Source organism: Thunnus maccoyii, chromosome 24 (genome assembly GCF_910596095.1).
Source record: "Thunnus maccoyii chromosome 24, fThuMac1.1, whole genome shotgun sequence".
NCBI lineage: Eukaryota > Metazoa > Chordata > Actinopteri > Scombriformes > Scombridae > Thunnus > Thunnus maccoyii.
In genome coordinates, this window is record NC_056556.1 from 18,115,714 (window position 1) to 18,133,388 (window position 17,675).

The 17,675-nt window shown below is 37.7% G+C and overlaps 1 protein-coding gene across 2 annotated transcripts in view; it reads left to right on the plus strand.

Annotated features, from left to right (window-relative positions):
• The first annotated feature begins 3,735 nt into the window (after window positions 1–3,735).
• The window catches only part of LOC121892095 (double-stranded RNA-specific editase 1-like), a 72,147-nt gene continuing 58,207 nt past the window's right edge, over window positions 3,736–17,675 (plus strand). For both annotated transcript variants that reach the window (XM_042404899.1, XM_042404901.1), the window contains exon 1: window positions 3,736–3,963. The gene's annotated coding sequence lies outside the window, so the exon portion shown is untranslated. The remainder of the gene's footprint in view (window positions 3,964–17,675) is intronic.

Consider the following 17,675-nt stretch of genomic DNA (forward strand, 5'->3'; position numbering starts at 1 on the left):
AAAATACTGTGAAGTTTACCTTTTGAATAATATAACCTGTGTAGCAGCTTAAAGGGGACGTATCATGCTTTTTCTGGTTATCTGTTATTTATATACTGTTATGATGCTAAACATAGTCAGAGTGCCAAAACTTGAGGTTAACGTATGTAGAAATGTTGCCTTTTTTTCTACCTTGCTGATGAGCTGCTTCCAAGAGCTCAGCGGGAGGCGGGCCTTAAAGAGACAGGGGCTAAAACAGCCTGTGTCAGACAGAGGCTGAACTGAGGGTCTGCATAAAGGGACAGTTTGAGTAAGGAGTTTTAAACTGTAAATCATGCAAAGATATTCCAGTAGAGAATAAAAATATAAACCTGGAAATGTGCAGAATATGTCGTCTTTAAGTTGAATTCAGCACTGCTTAGCTCTTCTGGAAGATGTTTATGTGATAGAGACTGTCGTCCCAGATATCTCCAATTTTTTTCTCATATTTGTTTAATGGCCTTAATGAGTTTAAACTTTTTAGTCTATGGTAGAGGATTAATATTGATATTTTATACTAGATATTGATTTCAAACAGGTACAGAACACATTCTTATGTATCACTCTGTAGTTATGCAGAGAGGAAAGTCATTTTCTTATTTTTATTTTTCATATTCAGTAATCCACTCTTCTAGCCCACTGGGAAGGCTGTAGACAACCATGTGTATCCTTAGTTATTCTTATTTTTTGGAGGCTGCTCCTCCTTTTTACCAAACTCCAGCTGTGTGTAACCTAAGCGTAAACCAAACTGAACCATCTCATAAATATTATTTGCTAAATCTAACTTTCCAATCCAGGGGGTCCATTTACAACCTCAACTCTGGTGGGTTTCATAACAACACAGAAAGTATGCACAGAGATGAAATAAATATTGATCTTTTCATCTGACTCTGAGAAATCAGGAGAGACTAATTGAAAAAAAAAGGACTTAGGGAGTTATTAAGGAATTAACTTATTTGATATAGTTCAAGTGGAAGTTCAGTTCCAATAATCTGATTGGTTGAGCAGCTGAGTTGGAAGGGAAAAACCTAAAGGAATAGCAACAGTAAGCATAAAAGATGAAATATTTCTGATTAAACTTTATAAACTCAAGTGTATATCCAATATTCTATTGATACAATAATATGTACAATATACAAAAAAAGGAGAAAAGTAATAAGAAAACAGACACACACACAAAAAGAGATTTAAAAAAAAAACTGAAGAAGTGTATTTCTCAATATGTCAGAATGCTCCTTTAAACTCGAAGCGATGTGGCAACAAATAAAAATATGAATAAAATATGACCTCCACCACATCTTTCATAAAACATCCATCAGTGTGGAACTTCTTACATGACGCACTTTGAATGGAGCTCATTTAGATTTATGAGGTGGTAAGAAAAGGTTTCACCTTTCAATTCACATCTTGTGATTATATGTTTTTCCATTCTTCTTCATACTAATAAAACTCCCAGCTGTTCTAAACAAAGCCTTAACACAAAAAGCTACAAAAGTAAAGGTCAGAGGGTCACAGTACATGTCATTGCTCTTACTTGTAGTTTGCTGTACAGGCCTCAGCAACGTCTCCTGTAGCACAACCGAAGCTCTCTGTGTTCCTAAATGATGTTTACGGGGGAACGTCTGAACTATTAAATTGTAATGAGTTTCCTCAAAGTCCAAATTTATGATTCCAGAAGAGGGAGGAATGTTAAGAGCTAGTAATTCCAGATGTTGAGAGAGATCTGCAGCTGTTTTGGTTCACAGATTTGTGAACGCTCTGAGGAAAACAGCACAAATTACAACTCTCATTGTATTTTTTTTTCTAATTCAACAAGCAATTTAATTCAATTGCTGCTCTGAATAAATGCAAAAGTGCAGGTTTATCCACAGATCTAAACCTCGGTAATAAGGTTAAACTAGATGAAATGACAGTGAACCCTGTGGGGAAACTGGCTGATTAAACTGCTTCAACAGTAAATAGAAACAGCAAACGAGAACATAGTAAAATGAGGAAATTAAATACACACGCAGAAAAATGACAAGGAAATGAAAAATAGCTGAGATAGATGAGAAATATCAACTATATGTCAGATGAAATAATCTCCACTTCAGTTTTGAGTAGTACCTGTCCACTTCAGATATATACAATAGATATTTGATGAGTGATATCTTAATTTTAGATATCCAGAAAGACAATTAATTGATAGTAATAGTCAGAACTACAACCAAACATATCTTCAGTTTAAGTTTTGACCTGCCAGAATTCACATTTCAGATGGTCAGAGCTGAATTATATCCATATAACTAATTTTATCTTCAATTACAGGTCATCTTTAAATCGTTATAATTGTTATAATTATAATTATAACCAGTCACATTGTCAATATGACTCTAAAATGTCATTAGAGAAAGTGGAACTATTAAATCCACTTGATATAGAGGCCTTGTATTTTCACTGAATCCTGTATCTAATGCATATTGTACAGTACATGCAGTTCAGTGAGTTAGACTATTATTATTTATATACACAATCTCTCCTAAATAAAATTGTCATTACAAACCAGCCATTCAGTATTCTTCTGTCCTTCAACTTTAACTTCTATTGATTCTCCTCATAATGAAAGCGTCAAAACATTACTGATATTTAAGCCTCAAATGTCATTCTTGACCTTAGAAATGATAGTTTCACAAAAGAATCCTAAATCAAGGTCCATTTACATTATCTGGAGCTTTTATTGTATCACATGGTCTTCTTCTGTGGTCCTCTACAGCAGGCACACCTGTGAGTGTTTAGCTCACATCGGCCAACACAATAAAATCTCATTATCCCATGTCCACTGGGATTCACAGCCAACAAAAACAACATGAAAACTGTAACAAAACCACAGCATTGTTACCTTCAGCTGTACTAAGTTCACAGTAGAACACAGAGATAACTGACCAGAGTGTCCTCAGAATCACTGATGATTGCTCCACTGTCATGCTGTTTAATATGACTTCAACTTATTTTCATCAAGTATTAAAATATGCAACAAACAAACAAATAAACAAAACAAAAGAGCATGTATGAAAATATTAGCCTACAAATTTGTACAATTCCTTTATCGGGCCAAAGCCTAGCTGAACACTGGATCTATCCCCATGGCAACTGAAAAAGGATGAAGACCATGCAGCATGTTTGAAAGCTCCAGTAAGTGAACCTTGAATTTGGATTGTTGGTGATAATTTTTGATGTCAAATTCAGAATGTAACATCCACATAATCTACTAGTCTTAAAATACTGTATATATATCTATATATTAGCACAGAATTGTTTAAAGATGTCCATTATTGGAACCATGTCAGGGTTTGGTACAGTTTTGATTTACAGCACAAAATACGTATGTTTTATGTTTAATGAAAACAGTGATTGTATGTTGAAAATTTAGACACATGCTCCAGAAATTTTGTGAGAATTATTTATCACATTAGAAAATAAAACTACAAATTTGCATCTCCTCCTATTTCTTATCTGAGGATAATTATATACACTGGAGTATTTTAGTCTGGTTGTTATAAAAACCTGGCTAGTGTTACACATGGCATATAAAAACATATTTTTGTCACTATATAGGCGAGTGTGTCCAATCAGTGTGTGTGCTGGTGCGTAATGCGCCAATGTGGCCTCATGTTTCTGCGCCCACCTCTTTCCGCCTGTCCAATAAGAAAAGGCAGTTTTTGGAGCAGCCAGGAAAGACCTTGCCGGGGTGATATTGCCCAGTGATTCCGTGTGTGTGTTTTTTTTTCCCTCCCTCACCCCGCAGAGCGTACACTCCACCACTATTGTGTTCTCCCGATCCGAGCCGTGCACTGAGCGCAGCGGAGTCCAGACGCTGCAGGATCACCTGCATCAGACCGGTCGGTTGGCTTTAGCACAGACTTCTCATACCATTTGACTGAAAACACCTTCTCACAGAAGCTCACCGTAAGTACCCAGCAACGGGTTGCTTTTATCATTTATTTTTTTTGCTTGAGTTCACACATTTATAGCGGCTGTCATCTGATTACTCAAAACTCCATTCAAAAATATATCATTTTAAACGTTCTTTGCGTAACATTTTAAGCACTCGGTGTTGAAACACAACCCGATACATGTTTAACAAATACAACAGTCTGATGAACACGGCATGTGTGTATGGATCCGAAGCAGCGTTGCTTTTGTGAAATTACAACTTAATTAACAGAGTAACGCTGCTCACCACTGCACAGCGCAGTGAATTCTGGCGGAAGAAAACTGGGGATACAACAGGCAAAACACATGTATTATTGTACCTACTGCTGCAATATGTGTTATCTGTATGCCGAATTGAAGAGTCAACCCAAATGAAGAAGGCAGGCGCTTGACTTAATTCATGACGAATTTGCTTTTGCCGATAATTAAGATTTCCTTAAATTAACGATTGATTCAATGACGTTTGGCTTGACTTTCTCTTGATAAGTGAAGCGCAGCAAGCACGACTCCTGAAATATGTAGTGTATGCCGCAATATTTGAAGAGTTATTTCGCGTTTATGCTTCATTTAATAAATCATGTTTAGGACGACTCCTCAGCAGGACACCAATGAAGGATCCCGAGACTTCTCTGGATCTTAAATCCACAATAATGTAACCAAATGTCAAATCCTGAGTCGCGCGTTGTCCTGTGTGCTGATGAACGTCACACTAAACTCTATGAAAACCTGAACAATTAATCTTGATTTTCATATTGGTAAACAGATGAAATGATGAAATGAGCCTTTATGATTCGACCACATAATCATTAAGACGCAGCCCAACAAGCAGAAAAGCTTCATTTTTACAAGGCAAACAGGTTTGTGTAGCATTAATAAAGAAGAAACATTTTATAAAAATGAAATTTTATTGCAAATGCTGCCTGATCAATGAGTAGAGGATCCCACAGTGAATGACAACTTTTCTAGAAAATGTGCTTTGCTAAAAGAAAGGATGGAGGCATCACATTTTGATTGAGATTTGTTCATGGACCACATTGGAGCAGCTGTCAACACCTTTATGGCAGATTTCAGCAACTTAACATTCACTGCTTTGTAACAAAATCATACATTGTTTTATGAAATTATTTTATGTTTAATTTTATTCCCTTATTATAATTAAGAGTGTAAAGATAGAGTGGTGACAGGAAATAAGGAGAGAGAGATGACCCGTGCTGGTCTTGAACACCAGCGTTTCGATGACACGGTCAGGGCCTTAAACCACCATAATCATACGTAGTTGCTACACAGCTTGTTTATCACAGGTTTTGAGCCTGTGTTCTCTGCTTTCCGCCTCTGGTGAAAATATTATTGCCCACATCATCCACACTGTTTTGTACAGTCACAGATCCGAGTAAAAACATGTTACTCATCATTGTGGAATGCCAATTTTCATCTATATGAGTGGAAATATGCATTTCCCCCCCTCCATTCTTCCCTTTTGCACTGTATACAGTGCTACTGGCTCTAATGACAATCATTGGGAGCCTAAGCTTAATGGAAAGTGAGGGTTAAAATCAATATTACACTATAAAGCATGGTTAAAATGAGTTTGATGTTAATCATCTACAAGCATTAAAGTCATTTCAGATACAACCCAGTGCAGTTGGACTGAATTTTAAACAGAGATATATTGACTTTGGGACTGAATGTTCTAATGGGAGTTTAATTTTCTATATTCCCTTTGCAAACAATTTAATTCCAAATGAATATACACTCACTGATGCAAAAAAACTCATCAATTTGTGCTATTACTGTCATCAATATTAAAGCCCTGTTATTCAATATAATGAGGTTGTTAAAGTTGTAAATTCATGATGCTTATCTTTGACAACGGGTGAGTTAAACATTAGTTTACTTGGAAACCAGCATAAGTTATGCGTAACACATTAAAAGAGGATTCTAGCATGAAGAGTGATCATCCTGTGTTATTCCCCTGTGAGGAAAACTGCCTCTGGTTGCAACAGAATGCCGATTTGGCAAATTCATTTATGCTGCAATTACTTCTGGCCTCTGCATGGCATGGCTCAACTTGCCACAGGCTTTTTTGCTCTTGTCTTCCACTTAGCCTACATGCACAAAAATAGAACTAAAAAGGCGGATGACAGAATGCATGTTCACTTCCATGCATGCGTATTCACAGTTGGTTAAGCGTGACTCAATCAGTGGGCATCTTTAGCAAAACTGGACTCATTCCTTTAGGTTTACAGCACACCAGTCAAACATGAATCCAGGTTATATAGGAAATAGAGCTGGGTATTATTTTAAATATTTCAATACTTGTGCCTGTTTGACGTCAGGTTTTGCTAATAATACCAAAATGATACTGTCTTTCTTTTTATACTTTACTTTTTTTTATTCAGAACCTTTTTTAGGGCTGCAACTAATGATTATTTTCATTATTGGTTGATATGTCGATAATTTTTTGGACTAATTGATTATTTGTTTGGTCCATAGAATGTCAGAAAATGGTGAAAAATGTCGATCACTGTTTCCTAAAGCCCAAGGTGATGTCCTCAAATGTCTTGTTTTGCACCATAACAGTCCAAAACTCAAAGATATTCAATTTACTGTCATAGAAAACTAAAGAAACCAGAAAATATTCATATTTGAGAAGGTGGAATCAGAGAATTTTGCCTTTTTTTCTTAAAAAATGACTCAAAATGATTAATCAACCACCAAAATAGTTGGTGATCAATTAATCGTTGCAGCTTTATGTTTGAAAAATCATTTAACAAAAGGAGTTCTCAAATGTTAAATGTTGCTTAAACAACAGCTGTACAAGAACTTTACAAGTAGCTTAACAAGATGAAATTATTATTTAAATCAGGAACTAAATAATCAAAGCATAAGTAAAGAAGATTACCAATCTGACCAGACGTTGGATTTGTTGTTCTTGATACCAAAAAAGTGTTGAGGTACAATATTCAGCTCTACTCATAAATGTTATGGTGTCAGTTTGCTTCAAACGAAGTGCTTGTCTGATCATCGAATATTGTCTGAAACCCCCTCCCCCCACACCTTTCCCATGTTGGAATTGACAATTTTTTAAATTTTCCAAAACCAGTCTAATAAGCATTCCTCACACAACTACTTCCAGCTACAACCAAGTGCTTGATCATGAATGCCATCAAAGAGATATTGTCTGATGATCAAGCTCCCCCCCCCTTCACCACCACACTCCTATAATGGCAGACTTTTCACCCTGCCTTTGAATGTGGCGGTTGGGAACAGCTGTAAATACTTTTGCCTTTTAGAAGTGGTCGGACGACGCGTCAAATGAACTAGTTGGTTTCACGCACACCCAGGGTGTGTGCAACACCCGGGCTAGGGTGTTGTCCGCTAAGAAAGATGGACTTGGATGTAGATTTGGAAGAAAGGTACTTTGGCAAGTACATTTAAATAAACTGCATTTTATCGTAGGAATTATGTTCATATTGGAGGATTCTGCAGGCCAGGAAGTAGTGTGTCCTTTATGCATTGCGGTGGAAAGTGGAAAGTAATGGTGTGAAGTTGGGGTGGAGGATGGCGTATAGCACATCGAGCTTGTGTTCTGCCACAAACCTGCATTCAGTGTTCACTAACCCTAACCACCATCTTTCCACAACCTTAACAAGTTCCCTAACACAGAAGTTTTAAAACATTAACAATGAACATAACATAACATAACATTGAACGTAATCCAGTGTTTTGCAGAATCATCCAGTAACGTTCTTCTGTCCAGCTGCAGAGTTGAAATAAGAGTCGAGGAATTACATCTCATATATTTACGGACCTTCATCCTTATATCAGGTTCTTACATCAATACAGTCATGGACAACTGAAAAATGTAGGGTTGCAACTAAAGTTTCTGCTCATTTTTAATTAATATGCTGAGTATGTTCCTGATTGATCAATTAATCATTATAAAGCTTATAAAAGAGAGAAAAGCAGCAAATTCTCATGAATTAGATGATGTTTGGCACATTTGCTTGAGACATGATTTGCTTCAGCATTTAATAAACTGTGTTTAATATACAAAATATCCACCCAGTTAATGTCCTCAAGGTATAAAGGGAACTTTAAAGTGATTTAATTCTTTTTCTGCCCATCCGCTCTCTGATATTACTGATATCTGATAGACTTACTTAGTGATAGTCACTCCGTGGTATCTTGGAATAAATCCTGGGCAGACTGGCGGACTGCTGCGAGGCTCCACTCTCGGGGCTTAGCAGGGCAGACTGGGTGGTCTGAGCATTTTGTAGACTGGTGAATCCTCTTTTAGACAATTAATGTGCCTTCAGCTTAACCCCATGTCTTACATGACTCAGTCAGTCAGTTTCTTTACTCCGCCGTGCAGTCCAGTTCATGGGGATGTGGACTGAAAAGGAAGGACACTGTGGGCAACACAAGGAGCTGACAAATATAGATCATGGCTTGTTTGGTCATGTCCGGCTTGACAACATTTACTTTTGTATTAAACTGTGGGACAAGGTTTGGAATGTAATCCAGTATATTTGCTGATGGAGATGGCTGATGTTGTCTTTGCAATAAAGATAAATATTGGCAAGTGTTTCCTAGTGGATGGGAATGATTAAGCTTTTGATTGTGTGAGTATGTTTCTGTTTTAATGCAGGGATGTCTAATGAAAGACACTGCTGAGTTTGCATTGTAGGAATTGTAGGATCCAGTGTGTTTTGGAGCTGACCCATATCAGGGACTAAAAGTCAGGATGTCTTAGCCTGTTCTGCTTTGAATTTGACCTTGCTTATTTACATCTATCACTTGTAGGTTGCCCAACTTTATGGAAGTATAACACTGAATCGCTGGCGTACCCATTGAAGACAAAGAATGCCCAGATGACATGGCATCTTTTCTTGTCTACTGGCTTTCTTTTCTCATCTACTACCTCTATGGTTAAGGTTTGGAAACTACTTGTTAAGGTTAGGGAAAGATCATGGTCATCATTAAAAGAAACTGACATTTGAGGCCTTTCTCAGTCTTCGTTCTTGTGTTCTTGTTCTCAGTCACAGCACAACTGCTGCTCCAATTCAAAGTCCACATGTAGCCAAGTTCTGTCCAAATGACCAGAAGTGTTCTTGTCCGTTTTATTTAGGAGCAGACTTGAACCAAGTATCCCAGAATGCATTTCGCACCACCCGGCGGTGATGCCGGAGATTTTGAGCCTGGCTACAAGCTGTTAGAATTTTCATCCTAGGACTGCTATTATGTAACTTTATTAAATTTTGAGATTGTCTCAGGCGAGAAAGTAACCATTTAGATTTCCAATATGTGGTCAATTTAACCCAATAATGCCTATTTGGAAATTTGCTCCAACACTTTCATTCTGAGTGCCTGTGATGTCTCTGTAGCATTTTGTTATGATTCCTTTTGGAAGATAAATTGGTCTTAGAGATGAAATGTAATATTTGTTGCTGCAAAGTTAAGGTTCATGCGTTTTTTTGGACATTACAGCTGTGGATTTTGTTGGTCCTTTTATGTACAGATAGCGCATCAATAAAAATCAGTGTGGTCTATGTTTGATTTTGTTTTATTTTATAATATACATTACATATTGGATAACATAAATGACTGCATCTTAGTATCAAGGTACAGAGGTGTTGAGTTGCACCGAGTTCCGACAAAATACGCCTAAGTCTGAACATGGTGTACTGAAAAAGGCCTTTAGCATGTCAAATCACTTATGTCTAGGAGGTTTTGTGGCACTATAACAACACTGTGCTACTAAGTCATTTTAAAGACATAACATTATGGGAGAAACATTGAATATTTTGGAGTTAATTGGCCTGAAAAAGATCAAATTTAATTGTATGGAACATCACAGCAGCACAAAGTGTATACACTGCTGAATCTGAAAAGGTTTGAATTTTTTACTGGTTTTGGTTTAAGTGTCGTTGAGACATTAATACATGTCCCAAATTACTATAACATACACCTTTGCTCTTGTGTCCCTGTCCTCCTTTAACCAAACTATTTCCCTTTCCTGCCTTAACAATCCACCTTTGAACTTGACACTGAGTGAGAGGAGTGTTGAGGTGCTCAGGGATGTGCAAGCACTCCTCTTTTATCTTAATGACAGGCTTGTCCCGGGGCGACGGCGGGGCAAAAAGGAAGTGCCCTTATCTCAGAGAGAGGTGAGAGTCTTGACGGAGGACAAGAGGCTACACGCCGGCCAGATCTGATCCTCTGATCCTGAGCGGGATTTCACAGAGCGGCAAGTTGTCCTTCCTCTCACAGCACTGCTAGCTAGAGTTGTTTTAATGAAGGCTGAAAGAGTGATTGTAGTGTGACAAGGAGCAGGAATAGCGTTTTGTTTGTCATTCATTATGAACCGGCTCCTTCAGTCCAGACCTCATTATTTTTCTAATCATACAGCAGAATGATAGAGCCCTCTTTTATTTGAGTCAGTGTGCTAATATTAGATCTGCTTGGTAAGTCAGAGACAGAGCCAGAGCGAGAGAGAGATGGGCAGAAGGCTGATCTCATTGTGAAATTCACTGACGGCATGGCAGATGGCTTCTAAAAACAGGCTTAAAATCACACCGTCAGAGGTGCAAATGTGCTGTGTGTTTTGGAAGTATGTCAGGCCGTTTTTATTTGATGTAAATCTGCATCAGGTCCCGTTCACAGCAGCAGGGGAGGAAGTATCGGAAACTAGATCTCTGCGCATCCTTTCAGTGGCCAAAATATATGTGTCATAGACTGAGGAGAGATTTTAGTTTGTAGGATTTTGAAAGCAAGTTTAAAAAATGAAAAAGGTACGTTCATGAACAATAAAACACACCTTGTTTCAGTCTTGTTTCTATGGCTCTTGGTCTGGAATGACCATTAGCTTATGGTGGCTAATGTAAGCTAAGGTTTATTGCTGTCAATATGACGACATTACTGAGTCAGTTCACTGACTTCTCTACTAACTGTTACACTATGTTAAAGCATATGCCATTATCCTGTATTAGTGATCAACATACTTACAGGGAAATAACAGGAAATGATTCGTGTGCTGCCAGACAACAAACAGCAATTTCCAAATGCCACAGACAATTAAACTTACCAAAGAAAAATATTTAAAAAAGATTTAATAATTAGTTTTGGTTTTCCAAGATCTTAGAGATTTCCTACTTATGTCAGTGAGTAATGCCTCCTTTTCCTTTGTGATTAGCTCCCATGAAGTTTTATCAGTGCAGCAGAAGGTGTAGTAACTCATTGTAACTGCTGGTTTCTTTTATCCATGAGATCTTAAATGTCATCCTTCCAGCTTTTTAGCTGTAATCTCTGCTCTCTAAATGCATCAACATTAGAGATGTCCCATGAGGGCTGTGACTATGATTATTTTCAGTATCAATTAGTCTGTTGGTTATTTTCTTGATTAATCAATCAGTTGTTTAGTCTAAAAAATATTTGAAAATGGTGAAACATGGTGATCACTGTTTCCCAAAGCCCAGAGTGACGTCCTCAAATTTCTTCTTCTGTCCTTACCAACAATCCACAACCCAAAGATATTCAGTTTACTGTCATAGACGACAAAAGAAACCAGAAAATATTCACATTTGAGAAGCTGAAATCAGAGAATTTGGACATTTTTCTTAAAAAGTCACTTGATTAATCAATGATCAAAATAAGATAAGATAAATTTAATAGTTGACAACTAATCAGCTGGTCTGATGCTGTCTTCCTGGAGTGCCAGGTAACATCTGACTAGTTAGTTTGTTGACATGGGTCATAGCTGCAATCACATTGTAATTATTTGTTCCTAAATTCTTGAATTTCATCTTCAACTTCTAATTTTGATGTGTTTGGTTGTGAATGCTCCACATGTCTGTGGACATGTCTCACAGTGTGATAAAGGACCAGTGTTTGGGATTGACCACTAAAGATTTCACCATGTTTCTCTAACAACTGTCAACTTTCATGTGGGACAGCCTAAAATCACTCAGTATATAAAGGCCTTTAAGATGTGCCCCAAAAGACTTCAAAACAGCTGTGGTTATATCCTAGCATAGAGTTCCTTTTACTGTAAGTGTGTTATGAGCAAAAAACTTTAAAGGGAACACATTATGCTTTTTGTGGTTTTCTGTTATTTTATAACGAGAAAAAGAAGTAAAATCCTGTTACTATAGTTTGTTTCATGGTTTGTGGCGGATGTCTGTGGAGGGACAACTTCCCAGAACAAGGCAGGCCTTAACGAGACAGAGGTTGAACTGGGCTGTGAAGCTGTGCAGCATTTCAGCAGAGGGAAATTTCTCCTTGTACTGTATGTGTAGTGTTACATCCAGTGTTATATTTTTTAAATGGTGTGAATTGCCTCAGAAATTGTGGTGTATGTAAAAAGGCCTTATAGTCTATCCTTTCTTTGGGACTTTGCGACTTAAGATTAACTGCAAAAGCACAGTGAAATCACAAACGTATTTTACATTAAACATTAAAATTATACTTCCAGGATTTGTTGTGGTAGCCACCTAAATCACATAACATCCTCCCAGCTCATTGTTGAGTTTCATCAGGGTTTCTGTCTTTAATACAGTGACATTTGCCCTTTTTCGCCTGCAGAAATTAAGCCTTTTAACTAAATTAAATGAACGCACTGATCCATATCTGTAAATCTATCATACTGATCTCCTTTTCCCCATCTTCAGACCTCTCCTTCCAGCCGTTTGTGTCGATACTCCGCTCGCCTTGGTTTTGCTGCCTCAGTTTCTCAGACTACCCGATGTGAGTATTCCCCGAATCCATACTCGAGTCAGCGCTATTTCTCCTTCTTTTCCCGTCTCCTTCTTTTTTTTTTTCCTCTTTTTTTTTTCTTCACTTTCTTTTAGCAGGAGGTCACGCCCAGCCCTCTGTAGAGCCGTGTTGTGCTGCTGTCGAGCTCGCTTTAATATTTCATAGGTCGCCACTTTGATGAAGCACAGGGAACGCCGGCTCTCATTAATGGGAGTCAGGCTATCAATGCTTAGATGTCTAGCTGCTGAATCATTTATCACTCTGATTTTTCTTCCCTCACCTGCTCTTTGATGCATTCAGGCCCAGTCACCACTTTACATCTGACTGAGGATTTACTGCAGTTTTTTTTATATTTGAACACACATGCTTTAAGGCTGGAGGCTCTGAGTGTGTGAGAGAGGACATACTGTACAGGCATGTGTGTGTGTGTGTTGTTGATGTCAAGAATGCAGCAGATGTAAACTGAGCATGTAATAGCGGCACCGTGCTGCATCAACAGTTTATGATCTGTGTTGAGATATTGGAAGTGCTGAGGATTTCATTGCCTCTCAGCTCCAATAATTACACAAAGCCAGCCGAGCGCTGCCTTCAACTAGACATCATTCACTTTTACAGTGTAGACACCTTCAGTTGTCATGAGGTCCTGAAGCATTGGCTGTGAAAACAGACTTTAAAAAAACAATATAAGCACACTTCAGTAAGAGGGCACTGTTTAGTGAGTAAAACAGACTGAAACTATAAAAGTAGAAGGAGTTTGAAAAGTGAGGACCACATGTACTTAACATACTGCATGCTGAATGTAGATGAAATCAGATCTTTAGTAAAAATTCAGTCTACACTGAACTTCAGATGAGAAAAGCACTTATCTAGGTTTCCTTTAGTTATTACTAACAATTATAAGATTTATGAGCAGTGGTGAACTTGTCTGATAATCAGACAGAATTGCCACTTCGTTTCACTTTACTAATCAATTATTTAATTTAGGACAGGGCGATATGGACAAAATCAAATATCACGATAGTTTTGACCAAATACCTCAATATCAATATTGCAGGATGACTATTGGTGCGTTCACAAAATATTTACACAATGAGATTTTTGATAAATAATCATCAGTAATGTAGCTATAATGACTAAGTGGGTAAAGGCAAATAATAGAACAGCTAGAACAGTCTGTTAAGTTTAGAAAATTATATCACTTTACTGTAATGCAGCCCTTAAAACCAGGAAAAGACAACACTTATGGCATATCATGATATTATGATATCCAAAATCTAAGACGATATCTAGTCTCATATCACGATATCGATAGAATATCGATATATTGGCCAGCCTTAATTTAATTAATCTATTTGAAATGCTAAAGAAATTGGGGATGTGAGCGGTGATTCAGAGGTCTGGAAGCAGGCAAGCAGCAGCTGTTATTGGTGGTGTTTTTGGACAAATGCTGAACATACATGTAGCAGAATTGTAACATATGAATGTCAGTCATTAGACAGACATGTGAGGCAGTCAATGCTGGAACGACCACAGAAAGATGAGTGTAAGCCTGAGAGCTGATGTTGGTTTTCAGTAGTGTATCTTAAGAAGAGATGGCAGACATTTATTGATTATTAAAATGAATGCATGGGTTTGTTTAGTGCTGTGCAGGGCAGCTAAACCGGATATCCGTATGTACATTATTACACATTGTATGTCAGACAGTCGTCTTGACATCAGTATTGAAGATGGTCGTGTTCTGCAGTGCAAACCTGACACAGTTTACTGTTTATGTGATTTATTAAGAGTCATGATAACAGCAGGTCAAAGCCCTTTATCATCTTCAACCCGGCCACAGTCCTGGTCACTATGACAACAGGATGATATTTATCTGGTACCATTTTATAGGTTGAAGGTGAAAAATCCACAGACCCAATCAGAAAAACTGAAATTAAATTGTCTAAACATTAGCATGTTTTAACTAAACTTGAATGCAGTATTTTGTCATCACACTGAATAATTCATTCCATCGCTGATGTGTCTAATTAAGCTGGTTGTTTTTTCAAATTCTGTTTTATTCTTTGGACTTTATGGCTGTTTTCGGTCAGTTTTGAGACCCAGACTGTCAGTATCAGATATTTTTGAAAAGTATCTTTTTGGAAACAGATCACTCAGTTCAGTATCACGAGGTGAGGAAGATCATCTCCTCCATGTTGCATCTTTTTCTCCCTTTTAAAGATTTTAAAGCCTCTTTGGTCAAATGTTCTTAAATCTTAACTTCCAAACTGTCGGGGGATGTCACGAATGATTGACAGCTCATCGGAGAGAACAGTAATCACATGAATATTGAATTACAGTCTTGATATCTAATGCTGTTGCAGGTTAGTGCAGTTTTTTTATTCAGACTGTCTGATGGTGAGCTTCCACTGATATCTACTGTTTGTGTTTGTCTGTGGTAGATGATCTTCTACAATTTCACCCCTGCCACATTACATTCAGTAATTCTGCTGTTTTTGTGCAGCAGTGTTTCTGCAATTCAGGCACAATCTCTGCTAATGTCAGAACACATTGTACTGACAGTAAATCAGTATGACTCGTCTGCAGCTTTGTTACTTTAGTTTGGTTCAGTTCCATCCTGGGTGTTAAAGTTGTGAACAATGACGGGAACAGAATAAGGCTGCACCTAAACAGATGTGACATTTTAATTTTTTTTGTGGTTTTAGAATATGTCATGTACAAATGTCCCATATTGCTTTGACTTTCATGAATTTTAGTTGAAATCATTGTATAAAACATCCTTTGAGGCATCCAGTATCTTCACTTGCAGTGAAACATGTTAGTCTGATTAGTGCCAACTGTAAGATGATTAATGTAGTGAATCAACAGAAAATTACAGTAAGTGGCAACAATTTAGATAATTGATTAACTGCTTCAGTCAATTTAGAACATTCACTGATTCCAGCTTCTTAGGATTTAGAGTTTTTCTTTGGCTTATGTGAATATCTTATGTGAATACAAAAAAAAAAGACATTTGATGACATCACTTTGGGCTTCAGACATGATGGGATTTTTTTTCTGATAATTTCACCTTGTTAAATTTAAGATTGAGTTCAACACCAAAACAGCCATGGAAATGGTAAATAAATGATAATTGACTTGTTACATCAACATCGAGGGTCTGACGTGCGAGACCATTTCATAAGGCCTCCCTACATGTTTAGCATTTAGCAGCACTTACTTTCATCCGGCCTGCAGATTATTATTATTATTACTTTATTTTATCCTGTTTAGATTTTCCCCATTTGCTTTACAGGAAGCATTTTAAACGTCTTGCATGACTGCAAAATTGTAACATAAAAGTTTGATATTCATTTTACATTTAACATTTAGCAGGCTGCAGCTACTGTAACTGCAACCTAAAAGAAAGATTGACCTGCAGCCCAGATTGCTTCAAGAAAGGGGGACAATTCATTCTTTTTCCATGGAGTTTAATAGAGTGACTGTTTCTTGCATCATCTGCAAGAAGAAAGCCACCAGGAATACAGTCTCAGCAATATCACCAAAATGTCTGGTGTGCCAGGATAAATTAGAGTACCCCTGGTCATTGCTAGAGTACTATCTAGCCTTGCTAGAAAATTAAATGATTTAAATAAACTGCCGGAAAATGAAATTGGAAAAAAAAATAATTTTGCGGATTTGATTTAACAATACAGTAAATGAAGTCACATGCACATGCACAGAGAATAGACTCAGTGAAGCAGGAGATATCTTGTGTCCAGCAGTTCGACTTCTGAAATGAAATATATATTTGCATATTCATAGATTCTGGAACTTTTTAACGAGGGAGAAGAAGTAGATGCCATTTTAAGGATTTTAAAATGTTAATTATGTTTTTGTTTTGGTGGAAAAACCATATCAGACACACATAAATTGTTCCAAGCAGAGTATTTTTATATGTCTTAATACATGTCTGGAGGGGAGCACTGACCCTGTGATGACTGTATCTTAATAACAACTTGTCTTGCTTTACTGTAAATAGAGAGATTTTATACTTTTTTAATAATTTGGGTTCATTTTCCTTTTATAGACACTCTTTGTTCGTCAGCATTCACTCAAACAGACAGCTGACAATTGATCACTTCAGTTAATCTATGCTTTGGTTATCATAACGAGTACAACAACCTGTGGCGGTCTGATCTGGTCCTGCCAGGATCCGATCTCATGCTCTGGGGCTGCCGGTCGTGTATTTACATAGCTACATCATCGTTTGTCCACGTGAGGTTGTCAGACGTCAAGCGAAGGATCCCTGATTCGACCTCGATCCTCTGCCTGCTCCACTTTACCACACTGTGATTGAAGTGGGAGCCTGGAGGTGGATTTTAAGGGGTTGCAAATCGTGCGCTACAGTCAGATACAGCAGCGGAGACGAGGTTAACTCAGGACGCTACCACAAGCTGCTTATGCAACCACTGCAGAGTGAATCCAGTATTTCGGTGTAATCATTTCTACAAGACAACAAATGAGCGCAGTTGTGAAGCGTCTTAATGTGATGTTCTGCGAGTCCTGTATCAATATGTGTGTGTGTGTGTGTGTGTGTGTGTGTGTGGTCCATCAGTTTGGGAATCAGAATAAGAGCTGGTAGTAGTTTGAAGATTTACCCAAATAAGCTCAGGTTTGCTGATTCAGTGTTGTGGAGCTTTTTAAAGGATGAAATGTTGAATATCGAGACAGATTTCAGATGCGTTTTTCTATATTATGACAGATAGAAAGCAGGGAAGGACTGTCTGACTCTTCTCAGGCAGCTTGTTCCGTTGTGGAGTTGAGACGAAGGTCAGACGGAAGGGTGTGCGGCATCACTGCAACCTCAGCTTCAAAACGTGACAAAAAATTAGATTTCTAAAATGTAATTATCTCTACGGAAAGACGTCAGCCAGGATCTCATCACAGCAGCT